Source organism: Lepus europaeus, chromosome 2, assembly GCF_033115175.1.
Source record: "Lepus europaeus isolate LE1 chromosome 2, mLepTim1.pri, whole genome shotgun sequence".
Lineage (NCBI taxonomy): Eukaryota > Metazoa > Chordata > Mammalia > Lagomorpha > Leporidae > Lepus > Lepus europaeus.
The window spans coordinates 141,085,571-141,107,563 of record NC_084828.1 but is presented as its reverse complement, the minus strand read 5'-3'; positions in this window follow the sequence as shown (position 1 = coordinate 141,107,563).

Here is a 21,993-nt window from a genome sequence, read left to right as displayed (position 1 = left end):
CTGCAAGCCCTGGTCCCTGAACCTTGCCAGGCCAGGGCAGTGCTGCCCTTTTGGAAGCCTCACTGGTGCCACTGGAGGCCGTGTGCCCCAAGGACTTCCAGGCCATGGGATCCAGGGCCCACCTTCCTGTCGTAGTAGAGCCCCATGACACAGCACTCAGACCCCAGTCACAGTATTGACCACTGTGTTGCATCAGGTAGGGTTCCCCAGAGCCAATAGTGTGTGTGTGTGCGTGTGTGTGTGTGTGTTTGGAGAGAGAGAGATTATAAGGAATTAACCATCATAATTACAGAAGCTGAGAAATCCTAAATATCCCAAATTCCACGGTTAGTAGACTCAAGATACAGGAAGAGCTGTTGTTTCAGGCCAAAGGCAGGAAAGCACCAACGACCCAGCTGAACCAATCAGGCAAGGTTAATTCCTGCTCTCTTGTTGCACTCAGGCCTGCAGCTGGTTGGGTGAGGCCCACCTGCATGAGGGAGGCTCATCTGCTTACTCAGTCTGCTGATGCAAAGGTGAACCTTATCAAGAACCACCTTCACACACACACACACACACACACACATACACACACATACACACATGTATGCACACACTCACACACACACTCCCCCATAGTAACGTTTGACCAAAGTCTGGGCACCAGGACCCAGTCAAGGTGACACCTGTGCCTTTTGTGTCCATCTTCCCTACAGGGCATGAGTAACTTGAGGAGAACTGGGTCTTGTTTATCTTAGAACCTCCAAAGTCCAGTTTAATGTCTGAAACATGAGAGGGGTTTAGTAAATATTTGTTGAATGGGTGAATGAATGCACGTAGCTCATATACCAGTAGCTACCCCTTGTCCCAGTGTAAGTTCAATCTCTTGGCAAGGCATGGGAAGAAGTTCAAGATGACGGCCAAGGGCAGCCCAGCAGGCCGTCTAGAGGAGGCTGGATATGTTGCTCAGACAAGAACTCACTCAGGGATCTCCCAGGAGCTCAAGGGATCAAACTCCACACTCCAAGTCATGTGGGTTCCAGCCCTAATGGCTTTTCCTGCTACAGCATATGACCCTGATGACTCCTCATGGCCTCGGCCTGCTCATCCCTAAAGTGATGCTAAAATTAATACCTTCCTCATAGCTTGCTGTGAAGATCAAATGAAGATAAACATTCTATACATGGTAAATGTGAATTTGTTTCATGCCGTAGGTTCTGGATCACATACATTTGGTTTGCATTATAAGGAAATCAGATAAAATAAAGTTTTGTATTGAAAGAGCTACTACAACTAGACAAACAAACGAAAGCCCCAATTTAAAAATGGGCAAAGGTCTTGAATATATATTTCTCCAAAGAAGATATACAAGTGGCCACAAGTGCATTAGAAGATGCTGATTATCACTAATCGTTAGGGAAATGCAAATCAAATCAACAATGAGATATAAGTTCATACCCTTAGGATGGCTACCATTTCAAAAAAAAAATAGAAAATAATCTGCATAAGGGTAGCCTATCAGCACCCCCTACCTGGGAGTTTATGAGATGTGTTCTTTCCATGTTAAGGGGCACATCACTTGCCACTGGTTTTGTTCTGGTTTTGCGTATGCTGATTAACAAACTTATATGTTTCAGAACTTCTGAGCGTAATGATGGCCATGCAGGGGACGCAACCAAATTCGTTAGATGAGATGGACGGAGACTTCCAGACCCAGGACAGACAGGGCCTATGCCCTGAAAAGCAGGAAGCAGCTATAGAAGATAGGATGATTCTATGCCCTTCGGCATCCTTTAAGATTAAGGTCTGGAATCTCTGGGGGAGGAGGGAATGATATAGACAGATAGGATAAAATCTATTAGATTTGTGAGCTAGAGACCACACCTTCGTCCTGCCACTGTGTGATCTCACGCCCCTACTGTATGCCCACCTGCCAATCAGACTATGTAACCACTCTCCTTTGGGAGTAAGTAAAAGGCCTGGAACACAGCAGGCCCTGTGCTTGTTGCCCCCTGCTTTCTGCTTTCCTGCCTGCATGCTTTGCTCCATGTGGCTCCTGGCCTGCTCTCTGCCTGGTATGGACCCAACCTAGCTTCTAGACTTCTTACTCCCCTAACTAAAGCCCTCACTTTCCTGTGCATTTTGCTCACTGAGTAAAACACTTAAAAACTTAAAAAAATAGAAAATAACAATGGTTGGTGACAATGTGGAGAAACTGGAACCGTTGTGTACAGCAGCTATGGAAAACAGTAAGGCAGGGCCTCAAACTGAAAACAGAATTCCATGTGATCCAGCAGTTCCCTTCCTGGGTAAATATCCAAGAGGATTGAAAGCAGGATCTTGAAGATACTGGTACACCTATGTTCATAACAGCATTGCTCACAATAGCCAAAACATGGAAGCAAGCTACGTGCTCATTGGCAGATGAATAGGCAAACAAAATGTGATGTATGCGTGTCTCTATGATGAAACACTCACCAGCGAAAAGGAAGGAAGCATTGATGTTTGCTGCCACACGGAACCTTAGGACAATGTGCTGAATGAAATAAAATGATCACAAAGGACAAGTGTTGTACAATTCCACGTAGATGAGGTTACCCAGAGTAGTAAGATTCGTGGCGATAGGAAGCAGAGGGTGCTTACCAGGGGCTGCAGACAGGGGAATGGACAGCTGCGTTTAATGAGTTTGGACTCTCGGTGTTGCAAGATGAAGAGAGTTCACAAGATTGATTTCACCACTAAGTGAATGCAACACAACTGAACTGAAAATGGGAAATTATCTGTGTTTCACCACAATTAGAAATAAGCTGATAAATATTAGAGCAGATGGATGCTACTAATAAGCAGAAGAAATTGGGCTTTCGCCCATTCCCAGCACCCAGGAGTGCTGACAGCACACGCTAGCCGGGCAATTCCGGAAAGGCCCGTCAGCCCTCGGTTGTTCAGCTTCCAGACATGAAGACTGGAGCCCTGAGAGGGAAAGCAGTTCTCTCATGGTCACACAGCTGGTCGGCAGGACAGGGTCAACCCCAGCCAGTCCCACTCCAAAGCCTGACTCGCTGCCACTGCGCTGCTTCTCTCTGCCAGCAATGCAAGCAAGTCATTGTAAGAATTACGGGAAACAATGGAAAGTGCCCAGCAGAAACTGTGACAGTGGGAAAGCCAGCTTGAGTTTCTGGGACTCCAGTCGTTATCAGCAGGTTCGTGCCACAGTGGCAATGCCACGCACTCCACCCCCGAGACCAGTGCATCTCCATTACACAGCAGAGCGTCTGGCTCCTCCCTGGGGCACATCCATTAGCTGATTGTCATGGTAACCCCAGGAAAGCAGTGGGGTGGGTGAGGTCCAGGTAGGCTGAGTCATGGACGTCAGACTGAGTTACGCTCAGGGGTCCCCACACCCCTCCTGCTGGCCTGTTTCTGCTAGAGCATTGTTGCCCTTGGGGACTGTGAGCAAATGTCTAAGGAACAGCCCTTCAGGGAGCCTTTGACAAGTCCCACTGGGTGCTCATCCTGCCTCTGAGAGGGGAGCCCTGCCCACTGCCCGCCGCCCCTGAGCAGTTCCCTCCATTTTCTCCAGTGCAGCCAGGGTGTCACCCAACAAAGGAGGAAGCTGCCACTTCTCAGAGCACACTTTGCTTGAAATCTCACCCCCGCCTCTCTGCAGGGCCAAAGCAGAGAGCTTCCGAGAGGCCCCTGGGAGGTGGGCAGAAGTCTCTGCCCTGTGGCATGTCACACCAAGCCAGTCTCAACTCAGCCCCAGTCTCTTGAAGCCCCATGGCTGCTTAATCAGCTCCAAGAAGCCACAGATCCTGCCGGGCCAGAAAGACCACAGATGGGATCTGGGTCTTAGGAGTCAAAGTCGCACCTGCTGACAGACACAGAGTGTGTCATATGCCCAAGCCCCTGCCCCCCACATTCTGCCTGGGTCCCAGAGCAAGAGATGAAAGAGGTTGGCGCTGGTTCTTGGCTGATGAGTCGTTCTGTATGGTTGGTTCAGTTAGCTTCTTTGTTGCTACTGTTGTGGTTTATTCCTTTATTACAGGCTTTGCTTGGTCATTTGTTATTTGTTATTTTTTTTTGACAGGTAGAGTGGACAGAGAGAAAGGTCTTCCTTTTCCATTGGTTCACCCCCCAATGGCTGCTGCAGCTGGCACACTGCGCTGATCCGAAGCCAGAAGCCAGGTGCTTCTCCTGGTCTCCCATGGGGTGCAGGGCCCAAGCACTTGGGCCATCCTCCACTGCACTCCCGGGCCACAGCAGAGAGCTGGACAGGAAGAGGAGCGACTGGGACAGAATTTGGCGCCCCGACCGGGACTAGAACCCGGTGTGCCGGCGCCACAGGTGGAGGATTAGCCTATTGAGCAGCGGTGCTGGCCAATTGTTTTTGCTATTTAAACAAAACAAAACAAAACGGAGCTTTATCAAATATCGTTGTTCTATTGTGCCTGAAGAAAATGTCTAGGATGCTCCCAAAATAAACGCTTTGAGCATGAATCGTTCGGTTGTCTTGTAAGGCATGACCTTGTTCTTTTGGAAAGTGTAACTTCCAGCTCGCTGATTCTTCCTGTGATCTGAAAAATGTCCTCATTTCCTGTGATCATTGGCTCTTACCGTCCACCATGGCAGGGGGCTTTGAGAGGCAGGGGCTTGCCCTGAATGTCAGCAGTTGTTGTTGGAGATCTTCCAAGGAAGACAACCAAACTCTTCCCTAGTGTTTACCAGTCCTACCGAATGCCCATCACTCACTCCTCCAGTCAATCACTCATGTGCTTACTCAACGTGCACTTGACAAACACCTGGTGTGTGTGGAGGGCACGGAAGGACGAGGTCCCTGACCTCACACAGCCTGTGGTTTAGGGGAATGTAGTCACTAGATAGATGAATACACAAACGTTTTCATTGAGCTCGTGATGCACGCCGGGGGAGAACTGCAGCAAGCACATTTATTCACCCACAAGATTTTCGCAAGAACTAAGACAGGCATAGGTAACAGGTAACAGGGCAAAACCCAGGAGGGAAAGAAGGTCCCCTGCCACAAAGAGGAACTCGCCTGGCTAGGAGCAGACTGGAACAACATGGCAGGGTCCTGGGGCAAGCCTTGGCCTATAATGGGAAGAAGGAAGCCCGGGGAATCTGGAGACCTGTGCTGAGGCAGGGCAAGGGAAGGCTGGAGGCAGAGGCAGGGCCAGGGCTCTCCAGGTAGCTGAGAACTGGCTCTTGGTGCTGGTGGCAGGGGGCAGCTTCCCGGGGGCTGTAAGCTGAGAGGTAACGTTCTCCTCATTGACTCCATTGCACAGCTTACCCTCCCCTTCATCAAGTTCCCAGCACAAGTTACACTTCAGCATCTTGCCCACCAAGGTCACTGCCATCTTGCTCACCAAGGTCACTGTCATGCGAATGTACATCAGAGGCACGGCGCCCTCCTCACCTCAATCCTTTCAACTTGCTGTCCCCTGTCTGTCTCTTCCCTGTTCATCCTTCAAAATCCAGTTTGGCCACAGCCTCATCAGGAATACAACCTGGAGCCTATGTTCACGTGGAGGTAACAGGAGGCTCTGAGGGTGGGCAGGGCCGGGGCACTCACCTGTTCCAAACCAGCCATGGAAAGCCCAGAGAGTAAGAGGGTGGAGCACCCAGAGCACTTCCAGGAATGTTGACTCACAAAAATATAGGGCTATGGCTTTGTGTGGCTTTTTAATTCATTTTCCCTGCTGGTTTCATTTTTACTTTATTTTACAAAAGTGGCAATCCACAAAGGATTGGAATTTTATAAAATAGAAATGCGGGGAGTGGGGTCTTTATGACAAACGTTTTGAGAGGCGCCGTGTGGGGTGGTTGCGCTGCCCTCCTCCCCGCTCCCGCCACGTCACCATGCAGGTTCACGACTCCATTTCACACACAGCAACCTTGCCAGGAGAGCTGCTCCTCGCTCACCATCCCTTCTCCTATCCACAAGGAGGTCCCGGAAGTGAAGCCAGCCAAAGCAGCCCACCTGGCTTGCTGTCCCATTGCCGCTGCACTGGAGCACCATGAACCTCGTGGCTTAGAACTACACAAATCCATCCCCTTGGGGTTTTGAAGACAGGAGTGGCTTCATTAGTCCACAAGCCGAGTGTCAGGAAGGTAGGCCTCCCCGGAGCTCGGGGGAAGACAGCAATGCCCTGCCCATCCCAGCTTTAAGAGGCCAGGCTACTGCATCCCATCCACCGCCTCTTCTTCCGTCCTCAAAGCGGCATAGTGTCATCCAGCCTCTGTCTCTCTCCTCCCCAAAGCAGCCAGCCCAAGACTCTCGACGCACTCACATCGGCACACTCCCCCAGCCACGTAAAGCACCCCAAGGTCCCGAGGATGGGGGCACAGATCTCTTCAGAGGGCCCTTATTCTGTCCACCGTGGCGGAGACCACACAGCTTCTAGGACAGACACCTCCAGGATTCACACCCCGGTCTTGGCCTCAGAGTCCATGCCTTGGTTTCATGTCTCCCCACTACCCTACTCCGCTCCCTAATACGCACGCCTATGTGGGTAGAAACGCTCTTTTTGACAGTGTTAGGAAAGAGTGAGTCAGGGCATGCGGGTACGAAGAGGACTCGGGCAGTCACACCTCCCTTGGCGATGCAAATGTCCAAGTCCCCTGCAGATGGTCGGGCAAATGCGAGGCAGCCGCCCAGGGTAAGCTCTGACCCAAAGCCAGTGTATCAGGGAGACGGCAGCGGCTGTGAGCCGAGCAGACGATGCGTCACCCGGACAGCACGTGCATGCGTGTCAGCAAAGACGGGGTCTTTCTCTAGCAAGGACACCGTTCCCTGCCACTGGTGACTTTAATTCCCGGGCAGACAGATAAAGAGATGTGCACTGCTTACTAGCAAGAAGGATAGCCTGCCCGGAGTTTCTCCAGGAAGACATTAAGATAACCCAGCAGCAGAAGCCACTGCCAGCCCCAATCCATTCTCTGTGATGAACTTTTATAAATCACACCCAGAATCTCACAACCGCCTGTTCTGGGATGTGCTGGCATCCTGTGGGGGCTTGTTCAGTCACGGCGTTTGCCACACCCCATCGCTTCCGGCTGCCCCCACCCCACCCCCCCGCCCCAGCACCGACGGCCCTTCCCGGGGGCTGCGATGGCTCAGGGCAGCACACAGGAGAGGAAAGCAGAGCCCAGACCTGCTGCTGCCCCTGTCTCTGCCCCCGGGACCAGGGCTCAGGAGCTGTCCCCCGAGCCCCACCCCTGCCCAGGGCCTCAGCGGAGCAGCAGCAGGAGGCTTCCTGTCCATGGATGTGGCACAAAAAAGAGAGGGGCTGCTAGGCCAGAGTCTTCAAGGGCTCCTGGAGCCCACAGCCAGGACCCCGCACCGACAAAGCCAGACGGGGGCAGAGCCCAGGTGCAAAGGCAGTGGGGGGATGGGGGAATCCAAGCCAGGGCGCACTGGACAGGGGAGAGGGCGCCACAGTGACAGCCTGAGCAGCTCTGTCCAGGATGCTGAGCCTGGGCAGGGGCCCGGAGCAGCATCAGCGCCTCCCTCTGTGCTCCTGGCGGCACTGTGCTCACCTCCGTCTCAGCACAGCTGGGTGGTTTGCACCCTCACGTTCGTTCTCAACGGCGAGGGGCTGCTTACGGCTGCTGCGCCTCACACTGTCGCCAGGCTCCACACCGAGGCATGGCCCCTGAGACCTCAGACCCACACGCCCTCATCTGAATGCTCGGTGACCGGGGCAGAGCCTTCCCAGCCCAGTGTGGCCAGGAGCAGCTGCCAATGAGCCGCTTCCCATGCACACTGGCCCTGCGTGCGCTCGGGAGAGAGAGGTTTGAACTGTGGCCGGCTCACTCCTGTGCGCAGCTACCTCAAATGTGCTTTTGCCTGCCCCTCCTTGGAGATGCAGTTCCACTTGCAATGCCTGCTTCTGACACTGGGCCCGACTCCATGGCCTGAGTCGAGGGCTGGGGGACAGGCAGGGACCTGGGAATGCTGGGTAATGGTGACAATGGTGAGTAAATGTGATGGACAGTATTAGCCCATTTAACAGATCCAAACCACACTGTCATGTCAAGTGTGAGTCGGAGGCCAGGCTGTCCACAGAGCTGAGAACACTTAACACCCAGTGTCCCGCTGACTTCCGGCGACAGCCCCGAGATGTTTTGTTCTTACCTCTCCCATTGCACAGGGGATGAAATGGACACTTGAAGCAGTTAAGTGGCTTGCTCAGGGTCCCCCTCCCGCAAAGCAGATCAGAGTGACGGTAGGTGACCTCTGTCTACACCGTTCGGTTCTCCGGGTCCCTCGCCCCACCCTCTGGCCGCTGGCCCTCCAGTCGGCCTTGACATTCGACGCTGGGGAGCTGAAGAGCACCGAGCCTGCCAGGCTGAAATGCAGGGGTGAGCGAGGATTTGTCCTTCCTCCCCGGCTCTTCCTGGGGCCCTGGGAAGGAAGCCACAGACAGGCCCCGCGGAGCTGGTACGGTGGGCACAGGCAGCGGGCGGGGCCTGGGCTCAGGCTCTGGAGGTCCTCCCCCACCCGCCATCTTCCCCCAAGAGCCTGCAGGCCAATAGACTGCTTCAAATGTTCTCTTAAGATAAAAATCCAATCAGCAGTCTCAAAATAATTACCCGTAACTAAAGGGAAACCGAAGTAACATCAAATGAAATCTGATTGATGGGTGGTAAAACCGATGTTTTTTAAATAATTTCATAAGATAAATTTCCAAAGAATAATCTCTCCATGAAGATTTTTTTTATAGGCTTAAGATAAATAGGCTATTTTTTTTTTCAGAGTACCTCACAGCTAAATTACGTGGCATCTGGGGGAGGTTCTAGTCATTTTCCGTAAGTAGAGGAATTCTCTGTGTGCTTCTATTTTCCCTCAAGGCCTCCATGGGAAGAGAATAAAATTTCATCTCCCCTTGCAATTGTGCGGTTGCATTATTTCTGTAATGGGCTTACAAAGAACCAGCTCCCCAAATGCCAGTCTCCGGCTGAAGCTCACAGGGCTGATAACTCCTCTCTGCGTCTCCCTGGCCATCTTTGAAGAGGTCAGTGCTCGTGGCAACTCACAAAACTCCATTGCTCCTTCAGGTGCCAGCGTGTTAAAGACACGTCCAGTGGGCACTTGGAGCAAGGCCTCACCTGGTGCATGAGTAAAACAGGGGGTGGGGGCAGCTCTTCTCTCCCCAGCCCTCCCTGGCCTTGGGCCCTGAGCGCATGATCATAAAACACAGGTGCTGAGGACAGGTCTTGCCCAGCTCATGAGAAGAGCAGGGGTGGAGGAGACCCAGGGCCCTTCCCAGGGGAGAAGATACGTGGTACTCTGATGAGCAGGTGGGACAGACTATGCGAGTACCGGCAGACAGCAGGCCCAGCTGCAGCGAGAGAAGACGCACCTGCTTTCTGTGAGGCCAACAGGAAGGAGACAAAGCCGGTAGGAGAAGGGAGATTCGGAAGGCGAAGTGTGAATCCCTTCTGAGCATCCAGTCTCTCTGCTCAGAGGGAGGCCGTGTCAACCCCAGTGGCGAAGGAAGGGGCTTCAGCAAAGGCGGATGGAAGAGGGGAGACTGCGCAGAAGAGCTTCCAGGAGGACCCGAGGAGAGCGCTGCCCGGGAAGCGTGGTCTCCCCATGGAAGGTGAGCAGCTGCCCCAGGCCTCAGGCTGCGCGTCACTGGGGAGATCAGTGCGTAGCAAGTTGATGTCCTCATGGGGGCTGGAGGACAGATTAGGCAAAGGAGGGGCGATGTTGGCAGGATGGCTACGGAAGTGGCAGGCCTGAGGCTTGGAAGTCGATCTGGAAAAGTCGGAAGATTAGAAACCTCAAGACAGACAAGGAGTGGATGTGGAGGGAGGAAGGCAGGGAGAACGCGACGGCAGCCTGGCGCGCCCGGGAGGAGGAGACGGTGCAGCTGCAGGGTCGCGGCTGCAGGAAGCAGTGGCTGAGGTGCAGAGGAGGGCGAGCCTTGTGGGTTAGGGAGGCCAAGTCCCTGAGGCTGCAGAGCTCGGGACTGACCGGCAGGAGGACGCTGAAGTCCCCGGGAACGACAGAAGGACTCAAAACTCTGCCTAGTGCTTTAGTGGAGTCCTGGACCAGCCCGCTTTGAGGGATTGAGACCCGACCTCTCCTACCCACAGTCCAGAGCATCATTTTTGTACCAAACTTTCTCCCTATGAGCCACAAACTTTCATGAATTACTGGAAGCCCGGAGGCCTCAAATGAAAAGCAGAGGAACCCAATTAGATGCCAACGTGGGAGCAGATTTGAGAGCAAGTGCTGTGTCTGCAATGTCATATCCCTGGGGGCAGGCATTCGGCGTAGTGGTTAAGATGCTGCCTGGGATGCCCGCATCCCATATCAACATGCCCAGGCTTGAATCCAAGTTTCACTCCTGACTCCAGCTTCCTGGGGGGGCAGCAGGTGTTGGCTCAAGCACTTGGGTCCCTGCCACTCACAGAGGAGACCCAGATTGTGCTCCCAGCCTGGGCCACTGCAGGCATTGGGGAAGTGGACCAGCAAATAGGAGCTCTCTGCCTTTGTCTCTGTCTCTCTGCCTCTCAAATGAATAAACACGGGGTGGCGCTGTGACGCAGCAGGTTAATGCCCTGGCCTGAAGTGCCAGCATTTCATATGGGCGTTGGTTCTAGTCCCGGCTGCTCCACTTCCAATCCAGCTCTTCTGCTGTGGCCTGGGATATCAGTAGAAGATGGCCCAAGTTCTTGGGCCCCTGCACCTGCATGGGAGACCCAGAAGAAGCTCCTGGCTCCTGGCTTTGGATAGGCCCAGCTCCGGCCATTGCAGCCATCTGGGGAGTGAACCAGTGGATGAAAGACCTCTCTCTCTGTCTCTACCTCTCTCTGTAACTCTGTCTTTCAAATAAATAAAAAATAAATCTTTAAAAAAACCACAATTTGTAAAACAAATAATTTTTTTAAAGAGAGAAAGAAATGTCATCCCCAAACACTTCTTGCATCCACCAGTTTCTCCTCCTCTGTGGCTCTCTGGCCCCTGCTCTCCAATGGCCTCCTACTGATTCGCCTACCCCTACCACCGACCACAGAAGCTATCTCCACACTTTGCTCCCTCCCCCTCAGTGTGAAAGTGCAAAGCTAGCCACATCCCCACTCCCCACCCCCGTGACATCACGGGAACAACTTACAGATGTAACACACAGCTATGGAATGGGGCAGGGGCAGGATGGGAACTTGGGAAATCTCTGTCTATTAGGCCTGCTGCTCACTCAACCACCCACATCTCATGGACTGGTAAGTCTACACTTGTATACACTGGCATGAAACCAAAAAACCAAAAGAAGAATGGCAACAGCATTGGAAAAGGTGGGGTATTCTACTAAGAGTACAGTGGGGTGTTACAAATGAAGGCTCAAAACACAGGTGATGGGGGCCAGTGCTGTGGCATAGTCAGTTAAACCTCCATCTGTGGCACCAGCATCCCATATGGGTACCAGTTTAAGTCCTTGCTGCTCCACTTATGACCCAGCTCCCATCTAACACACCTAGGAAAGCAGTAGAAGATGGCCCAAGTGTTTGGGCCCCTGCACCCACGTGGAAGACCCAGAAGAAGCTCCTGGCTCCTGGCTTCAGATCAATCCAACTCTAGCTGTTACAGCCATTTGAGGAGTAAACCAATGGATGGAAGGCCCCCCTGTCTGTAATTCTGCCCCTCAAATAAATAAATAAATCTTAAAAAAAAAAAAAAACAGACATAGGTGCCAGGTGCCCGCTTTGGAGCATATTAGGTTGTCACCATTTGTGTCTCCATCATCCCATGACAGAGCACTGTTCAAGTCCTGGCTGCTCTGCTTCTGATCCAGTTCCCTGCAGTGTGCCCAGGAAAGCGGCAAAAGATAGCCCAAGGACTTGGGCCCCTGCCACCCATTTGGGAGACCCAGATGAGATGGAGTTCCAGGTTCCTGGGTTCAGCCCATCAACAGCCATTGCAGCCAATGGTGAGTGAACCAACAGATGGAAGATCTGTTTCTATGTCTCTCCCTCTGCCTTTCAAATAAATAAGTCTTTAAAAAGATACAGATGCTGAGTTTTGACCATAGCGGCTTCACTCGCTGGGAGATCCTGGTAAATGACTTAGTCTCCCAGCCCCCCATTTGTTGCTGCAGTTAATTGAGGACAATAACAGTGCTTATCACCTGCTCATAGCTCACACCTACCAACCCTTGCTAGGGAAACTTCAGGTCCCCCTCTCCTGCCCAGCAATGCTGGGAAGACGGGCAGCTCCTCTTTCTCTGCAGGATGAAAGGTGCGTGCTGAGAGGCTCCTGGCTGGTCGGTGCTCCTTCCAGGGCCCAGTAGCGATTCAGGGGTTAACCCTACACTCTGGTCCCTTCAGAAGCCACAGATACCCAGAACCACCTGGATGTGTGAAATGGATAGCGTGTGGTTACCCAGTGGGGAACACACGATCTGAAGCCACCAGAAGTGAGATGAGGGCCACTAGCGAACTGTGCATCTTCCCTGGAGCCCGTCTCCTCCCCTGTGATGCGGAGGTAGTGATGCATACTACCTGGGGTCTCTGTGAGGGTTTGATGGGTTGGTTCACTTAAGCGCCTAGAAGAGCCCCTGGTGCATAGCTGAGTGCTAGTGACCTATCTTCGTCATGCTGAGGGTCAAGTGAACTTTGCACCTGCTAGTAGTGAATCAGTACAGGAAAGCAAAGAAAAAGCAGCCAAGATCAGCCCAAATCTGGCTCCTGGAAGGTGTGATATCTGGACCACATGGGCCAAGGAAGCCAAACCACCACTTGCCTTGGCTTGGATTGCACCAGAAGCAGACTCTGAATCAATAATTGGAGAACATGCCACCCCCAGGGCCATGCAAGGAGCAGGGGTAGAAGACATGATCTGTGGAATGGGAGGTGATCCTGCCTAGCCAGTGACAGGCTCGTTATTAAGCCATTTGCCACAGAGTAAAATTTAATCAGGAAGGGAAGCTAAAAAATGGTACCAAAGTATAGCTCAGAGCGGTATCCACCAGGGAGCTGGGAGACTGTTGCCCACAGACCTATCAGCCAGGGGTTAAGGATTGACCCTGGGAGAGGTTAATTCGCAGACACTCCTGGCTGCCCTGCATGGGGACAAAAGTCCAACAAAGTTGCAGGTGGTGGCCAAAGGACATCAGGCTGGGTCAGGGGCATCTGAGGAAACAGAGGCAGAGCACCCACTGCAGCTGCACTCATCAGACTTTTGTTAGCTTCCTCCCTGGGATTACAGCTATGAGCAATTGTCACAAAGTGCAAATGTTGTTCCTAATGCGCTCAGCTGTCAACTCCCCACATCCTCCTCCTCTTCCCTTAAGATCTGTGTGATTTAAAGCAGCTGATGCTCCTGCGACAGCGCCTGCTCTGCCCCAGGTGTCTGTCCTACTGAGACTGCTCCGCGTGAAAGCTCCAGGGGTTCCCAGCAGTAGAGGGGAGTGTCTGTGAGAGAACACCGCCCAGCACTGATACGCTGGTGCTGCTCCTGAAGTTAACAAGTGCAGTGCTCTTTATAGTACCGGTAGCAGGAGGTGTGGAAGGCCAAGCATGAAGAAGAAAGAGGGAATCGTGTTTGCTGAGCACCTGCTGGGTGGTGGCACTGTCCTGGGTTCCTCACACCTCACCAAGTCCACAGCCAGCCCCATGAGCAGCAGTAAAAGGAGAGCTTGCTCTCCCCCCACAGCCATCTCTTCCTTCTGCACCAACCCGAAGGGTGGCAATTAATTCATGTTATTTTGACTTGAGTCTGTCTGCTTACAAATGAGGTCCAACAGCTTCTCATGCTTACTGTTCCCCAGATCTGAACGTGTGCATCAGCTCCTCCCTTGGCATGCATATCCCACTCCTCACCTGTTCACACACTGTTCTTCTGGGCAAGTCGACTTGTGATCCAAGATGCAGCTTTGAGGAACCAGCTGTGCTCCCAGCTTGCCTGTGCTCACAACAGACCCATATGCAAAGGGCAGGAAATAGGAGTGGAGGCAGCAGTTTCTCCAGTGCCTTGGGGGTTGACCCCACCTACCCACGACCCTGAACTCCACTTACTGCCACCCTCCCTCCAAGCTCTGCTCTGGACTGTGCTGGGAATGCCCTCTAAGGACCAGATCCCCTGAGGCTCCCTTGCTCTCTGTCTTCCAGTTGGGTTTGGCCAATGATAGACACCATTGTGAGAGAAGGTAGAAGGACATAACTGAAGCAGTGTCCCCTTCCCACCTTATAGCTGTTCCCTAGGGCTGTCAAAACAAGTCATCATAGAGTTGACTGTGTTAAACCAACAGCAGTTTATTGTCACCATTCCAGAAGATAAAAGTTCAACATCACAGTGTCGGGAGGACTGGTTCCTCCTGGAGGCTCTGAGAATGAATCTGCTCTCCCAGCCTCTCGTGGTCGCCTGCGATCCTCAGCACTCCTCAGCTTGCACCTGCGTCACTCCAGTCTCTGCTCCTGTCTTCAAGTGGCACTCACTTCTCTGGGGCTGGGTCTCTTTTCCTCTTCTTAGCAGGACCCCAAGATTATCGGATTAGAGACCACCGACTGACCTCATCCTCACTCAGTTACATCTGCAAAGACCCTGCTTCCAAGTAAGGTCACATTCATGGATGCAAGGGGTTAAGACTTGAGTATATCTTAGGAGGGACACGATTCAACCCATAGCACACTCCCACCTGGCCACCACTCTGGCTTCCACTGCTTCCTCTGAGCTGCACACCTATCCGGCAGCCTGTCTCTCACAATCCCAATGCACCGTTCTCTCCACAACCCCTTCAGAGCACCATGCTAGGATCTGGGCGCCTCCCCACCTTTTGTCTTTAGCCAGTCCATGCCTCTGTCCATGGTCCCTTCACTGAGCCTTCCTCGGTTGCACTCACTGCTTTCCTGGCTCCTGAACTAGCCCACAGCCAAACTGCAAAGTCAGGGAGATCCTAAAGAGCATAGTGAGAACCACTCGTGAGTTTGACCTGTGTGTGCAAGTACGAGGACAGCTGCAACCTCCAGCAGCACAGGAGGGTGTGAGCTGGCCGAAGCGGCCTGGACGCAAAGTGCCCTCCACCCACTGCGGGGCAGGGGCGGCTGCATTCCAGCCCCAGGTCTTCATCCTGGGAGCTGAGGGCGTCACTTCAGGAAGAACAAGACTGGTTTCTATCTTAGGACAAGGCAACCTCAGTGGGTGAGGTAGTGCTTTCTCACCCCTTGTCTTCCACCCAGCTCAGGAAGAGGCAGTGTGGGGAGGAGGGAAGGAGGGTGAGAAGAGCGATTCAGGGGATGAGAGAGAGAGAGTCCGCCTGCAGGTGCTGACTCTACCCTCAGTCGCCTCTCAACAAGAGGCCCAGAGCTGGGGGAAGGAAGAGCTGGCTGTTGGCTACTGCTGAGGAGTGAATGATGCAACTATTTAGATGAGATGGTTCTTTTTTATTTTTTTATTTATTTGAAAGGCAGAGTTACAGAGAGAGAGAGAGAGATCTTCTACCTGCTGGTTCACTCCCAAAATGGCCACAATAGCTGGAGTTGGACTAATCCGAAGCCAGGGGCTTCTTCTGGGTCTCCCACATAGATGCAGGGGCCCAAGGACTTGGGCCATCTTCTGCTGTTTTCCCAGGCTCATTAGCAGGGAGCTGGATTGGAAGTGGAGCAGCCAGGACTCGAACTTGCACCCATATGGGATGCTAGCACAGCACAGGCTCAAGAGCACTCTTGTGATTAAAAGCAAATAAAGGATGTTTTTACCTAAGAGTGATATGAGAAGTTACAGAAGTTCACAGCAATTTCCTCCTTGGTGCCAGAATGAATGGTCCACAGAGCAGGTCTGATGGGACAGTCATGGAAAAAAAATACATGTAAACACTTGTCTCCTGCTAGCATCTCTCCAGAGTCCACTCACCCTGTGTGTGCTTGATAGAAGGAACCAGAGTTAGAGACACAAATATATATATCCCATAAAATCAGAATGATGTATCAATAAAATGGAAAGATGAATCAAGAGACAGAATGCATGAATATGGAATGCACAAGGTCAACACTGGCAAAAAAGCTGAGCTGCAGAGGTGGCTCTGAGCTCCCACATAGGCAAAGGAAAACCATCAGTTAAAAAACGGAATCTGTCCACAGAAACTCAAGCACAGTAGCTTCTTGGATGAAACAATGCCTTTCTCGCAATCAAGTCTTCAATTTTTCATGTGAATCTTCAGACAGGGCCTACCCATTTAGTGGACAATATCCTCACCACCAAGCTGTGATAAATGCCAGAGAGTTTCATCCGCCAGTTTCTGACATCATCCATCAAAAGAAGCGAGAGCAAGGCAGAGAAGGCACGCTAGTGGGATAACACAATGGGATACAAGGGGGTGGCTTCCCTCGATCTGGTTTGATGGACTTTCCACTGTTCTCATTGGGGCAGCCATTAGAACATACACACTTGATGAATGTCACAATTGGGGAGATAGGGGTGGAAGATGCAGGTGGATGGGTCCTGTGCAGGCAGTGGGGTCACCATTCATCATCTTCCTTTCTCAGAAGGGAAAATCCATCCGTCACTATCAGCGAACACCGGCACAGAAGCCCTCACCTGCTCAGCTGATGGAATAAATCTCACTGCTTCCAGGGGACCCACAAGGCATCAACTATAAGAAATGCATTTTTCCTTTTGAGGCCCATTTTTAAATATTTTTCTAGGTTTTGATTCACAAAACACAATTAGGAGCTCACTCATGTGAACTCCAAATCCAGTTGCATGCTGAAGCTGAGTGGTGTCAGCCGGTGGACTGCTGACTACACACGTTGTGCCCTGAAAGACCATGTTTCAAAAGTATAGAGATATTACAATAAGGAATTCATGTGGATGCCCAAGTACGCTGCGCCGTTATTCAGATAACTTTCAAACATAACGGAGCTTAGAGAAAATGCCATTTTCTACCTCAGCAGAGCGTGTAATGCTTTGTCACTGCATGCAAAGTTTTGTTTGTACAAAGACTCAATGGTCTTCCTGCAGGCTGCCCAGGTTGGGTTATCTGGACCTCCTTCCTCCTCTCTGTCTGCCTCTGGCATCTTAAGAGTGAGTGACAGAGCAGGAGACCGTGCGTTACCAACTGGGCTGCTCCCAACTCCTCTTACATCCAAAGGAAGATTGACAGTGATCCAGGGAGGAAGTCCCCTGACCACACGGGCATCACCATGGTTAGAAGCCAATGAGCAGCCAGCCAGAGAGAGAGGGCAGAGGTCAGGGCAGGCTGGTGGGTGGGCACATTGGACAAGAAACCTCAGAGCTGTGAGGGCGGGTGCACTCAGAGGTGTCAGTGGCTTCATGTGAGAGGAGAGTCTAGGATGCACCCAGGGGCTAGGAAGCAGGGCTGGAGTGGCACACTGAAGTCAGATCTCAAAGGTCTTTGCTTATGTGTAATACAAAGAAGTTGAGGAAGTAACACTGGCCATCAGGCAGCCTGGAGAAGCATGATCCCAGACAGAAGCCCAGCATCTAAAGTGCCAACTGCATCCCACCTTCACAATGACATTTGTTCCTATTTATCTCAGGAGTGGAGCTCCCCCCTCAGATGGATTGTCAGCCCCCTAAGGGCAGACCACGTGTTTTTCCAAGTCCTAAAGGTCCCTGGCCTCACAGTCCTGGGATGCTCCTATTTCTCTACACACATGGCCTTGGGGCCCACTCCAGCCTTGCCCCAGCATGAGGTTGGCCTGCTCCCTTCTCCTGCTATACTACCAACCTGGAACTTTCTCAGGAGCCAATGCCATTGCTGTGATTAAGGAAAGGACCCCTTCCTTGCAGGGCATGTGGCTGGGCAAGAGGACACTGCTGGTCCTCAGCCCCAGTGACCCCTCGGGCTGACGTCTCTGGACAGTGTGCAGCCTGCACAGCCATCCCTGGCAGCCCTGTCCCAATGACCAGTAGCTCAATGACTAGTACAGCATCACACCAAGCCACAGGAGATGAGTGACTGTTCAAATAAGACCCATGAGGTGATCTTGGGAAAAGGTAGCTGTGCTTCCATTGTGGTTTTACTGTGTATGTCCATAAAATCAAGGTGTGGGAGGCTACAAGAGCCAACCACTACAAGATCTTGTCCTGGAGAAATCAGGCTGGATGGAAGAGAGTTTTACTTTATATTCTGGTCTTTTTTTTAATAAGGAGTATATATAATTATGATGATGCAATACTTTAAGTTTTAAAAACTCCTTTGAGGTCTGGCGTGTGGCATGGCTGGTTAAGCCGCCCCTTGCAATGCTTTGGGCACCAGTGGAGTTCCAGGCACCTGGCTTCAGCCTGGCCCAGCCCCGCCTCTGGGGATACCCACATCGCATATTGGAGTGTCTGGTCTGAGTCCTGGTTCCACTCCAGTTTCCTGTGAATGCACACCCTGGGAAGCAGCAAGTAATGGCTCAAGTAGCTGGGTCTCTGCCCCCAACATGGGAGGCTCAGATAGAGCTCCAGGGTGCTGGCTTCATCCTAGCCCAGCACTGGTTGTTACAGACATTTGGGGAGTGAACCAGAAGATGGAAGATCTCTCTGTGTCAGTCTCTCTTTCAAATAAAAATAAATAAATAAATAGATAGATAAAAATTTTATAGTAATTTTTCTAATGAAAATAAAATCCTCCAGGCTCAGCTCAGGCCCCAGCTCCTGTGCTCCTGGCTCCCAACTCTGTTGTCCTTTCTTGTCTCTCAGTACCCACTGAGCAGAGGGAGTCCCCTAGACCAAGTCCATTGCCACATGTTTCTGATGCTGTCCCCTCCTTGGTGTATAAGCTGAAGGGTGAACAAAACTGTCCTGCTTCTCCCCAATCACAGCTGAGAGTCCTCACTGTCCAGGGCCCCTACTTACAAAGGGAGCACAAGACGCTCGCTCAGAAGCAACCAAGTGGCCCTGTACCCATGCCCACTCCATCCCCTGTGTCCACAGACCAAGGTGGCAGAGAGAGTCCCTGGGAGAGTTGGCCGGGCACACAGGGCTCTCGGGCAGCACATGGGTGTGAAGGGAGCCTGGCCACCCACTCCAGCCGATGCTTTCCAACCCGCAGAAGTCCCCAGACTGCCCCAAGCCTGCCCCAGTGAAAAACCCTCCCTGAGAGGCCCAAGGAGATAGGGCTTTAGGGGATAGGAGCCATAGGTCCCTGGTCTCTGGAGACAGAAGGCTGAGCAGAGTAGCCCCCTCCTGCCCGGGAGGTGAGTGAGCCACAGAGTTTGGAGGCCCCATTAGGAACGGGCAGGGACTGGGGACAGAGGCCACAAGAGGTCCCGCAGGGACTGGCTCAGCAGGAGGACAGGGACCTGTTTGGTGGTGAGGCCCCCAAAGAGCCAACACAAGCACCCTCAAGAGAGTGAGCGCCTTCCAGCCAGGCATGCGAGACCATCGGCAGCCAGCCCCCAGGACCCAGGGGTTGCCACCGTGGTCACTAAGCCCACCGAGGAAAGGGGCTTTGCTGCTAGCTCCCCTCCTTGTGCCCACAAAACCCTGAAGATGAAAAAGACCTGAGTCCCAGGCCATAGCAGAGCTGGGGGAGGGAGGATCCTGGAGGAGAGAAAGGCCAGAGCTGTGATTCGCTCCACAAAGCCCTTTTGTTGCATGAATGCCATAATGGCCAATGTTACAGCTAAAGGGAACACACAATTATGGGGTATGCCTGAGCAGTGGCCGAGGGGTGGAGAAGGAAAAAGCAGCAGAGGATTTTTGCAGGCTGTGGGTCATGTTTTCTACCCCAGAGAGATGTGACTGCAGTTGCAAGTAAGCACACGGAACCCCAACGAGTTGCCACCTGCCCGGGGGAAAGCATCACACAGCCTGCATCTCTCATCACCTGGCCCTCCAGCATGGGGGGCCCAGGAAATGTCGAATAAAACTGCACAGAGCAGTGGGCGATGGGCGGACTCAGCAAAACCCACAATCCAGGTAGCTGCTCCCAAGTGGGAACCCGACCTCAGCTGCAAGGTATTCCACATTTTCAACTCCAGAAGACTCGGGAAAGCCTTCACATGGTAATGTGTTTCTGCCCACTTCTAGGCAGGAATAAAACGTACAACTTCTTCAAATGCATGTAACCACCAAGCCTTCCTTTTGTTAGGCCCCTCGGTAAGTTCTCATAGAATAGCTAAGGATGTGCTGAAACTACTGCCCTGCCCATCCCTGACCCAGCACCACCAGGGACAGGGCCCCGGTCCCCAGCACCCAGCTCTGAGTGCCTTCTTTCTCCTATTCATTCACTTATTCCAGGAACGCTCTCGCTTGTGTGCCCTGTACCATGTGAGGCACTAGATGCTAGCGATTCAGCAGGGACCAGACAGACCTGTCATTTTCCTTCTGGAGCTGGTGCTGTAGCAAGCAAGAGCAATGGTCCATGGGAAAGTGGGTGGGAATCAGGACAGGAACCAAGAAGGAGCTGGGTGTGAGGCTAGCCCATGACAGATGTGAGGCTAGCCCGTGACAGATGACCTGGCCCACTGGGTATGCAGGGCAGCTGTCACCAAGGAAGGCACATGAGAAACTGAGAAGTAGAAGAAGAACATAAAACACTGGAGAGAAGAGAGACCTGGAGGGAACTCTGGACTGGAGAAACCACATTCACAAGAGGCAGGAAACAAGGCTGCTTCCTTCCCAAGGCCCAGTGGCACCAAACTTGTTGGAGGAAAAAAAAGGAGCTAAAGGAAAACTCCACTTTAGACGGTTCTTGGAAGTTGAGCGATGCACCAGTGATGTCTTTGCAGGAACCGTTAGCATCTCCCCATACTGACCTTCCTGCAGAGGATGCCAGCATCAAGTCGCTCCCGACCAGCCTGGGCATCCGAGATCTCCTCGGGTGAGGAGGCTCTGACCAGTGCTCCACCGTTTTCCTTGATTGCAAGGCGCAGTCCATCACAATGCATTTTATAAACTAGTATTCTCGAATTCCTGTTGTGCATTGGTGTCTTTCGAGTTATGTAATAGGGATCTGACTTATGGGTCGTTGCAGTAATTTATAGCTCAAATACCTAATTTGTCAACCCAGCATGAAAATGCGCAAGTCACTGAGCAGTTTTCTCAGTGACGCAGATGGGCCTTAAGTGACTCAGGGACGTGAGACCATAGGAGTCCATAGGAAAGCCAGCTTTGGCTCGTTCTAAGATCATGCTTCTCCTCCAAGGCCTCCAAATGACAGCTGCCCCTACACACCCCATTTCCAGGAACTGAATCTACAAGAAAGAAACGGCTGTGAGCAAGCTTCCCATACTGGACTTCAGAGTGGCAAAATACTGGAAGCAATATAGATGCCCAACAGTGGGAGATAATTCATCAGTGTATGAGTCATCGACTATGTGTCTATCATGTGACACAGCCAATACTTACGATTCCCAGAATTCAGCGGTTCTAAACCAGCAAGTATACTTCCCTGGGAACTTCTGGCAATGTCTAAAGACATTTTTGATCGTCTCACCTGGGGGATTGGAGCCTAATGGAATCCAGTGAAACGAGGTCGAGGGCGCAACTAAGCATTCTACAGTTCACAGGACAGCTTCACACAACCCATAATTCTGTGTGCAAAATGTCAAGGTTGAGAAAACTTGCCATAATTATACACAACACAAAGAAGGCCTTCTACTGGTAAACAGCCAGAACACGAAACTGTATCCCTGCTGTAACTTCAGGTATACAAACGACATGTGCCTGTGGACCTGGACTGCTTAGGGACAAGACAAAAAGAAGGCAGATGTGGGTATGTAGGAGGGTGGAACTATGGGTTCTTAAAATTGATTTTTCAAATCAGTTTTTCAAGAAACAAATAAGGGGAAAGTACCTTATGAAAATGCATGATATTGGATAGGAGAGAGATTGAAGATGAAAGGAAGAGAGAACAAAAAATATGGGCCTCAAAATGAAAACATGTATTTTGGGCAACAAGATCAGCAACCTTGGAATCCTTTAGAGAGGTGTTCAGACCAAAATGCAGCCTCTCACTATGAGATGACTCCTTTTACCTCGAATACTGCTCCTTATGTGATTGAATATGAGCACACGAGCTTACTAGGCTTAATATATTTGCA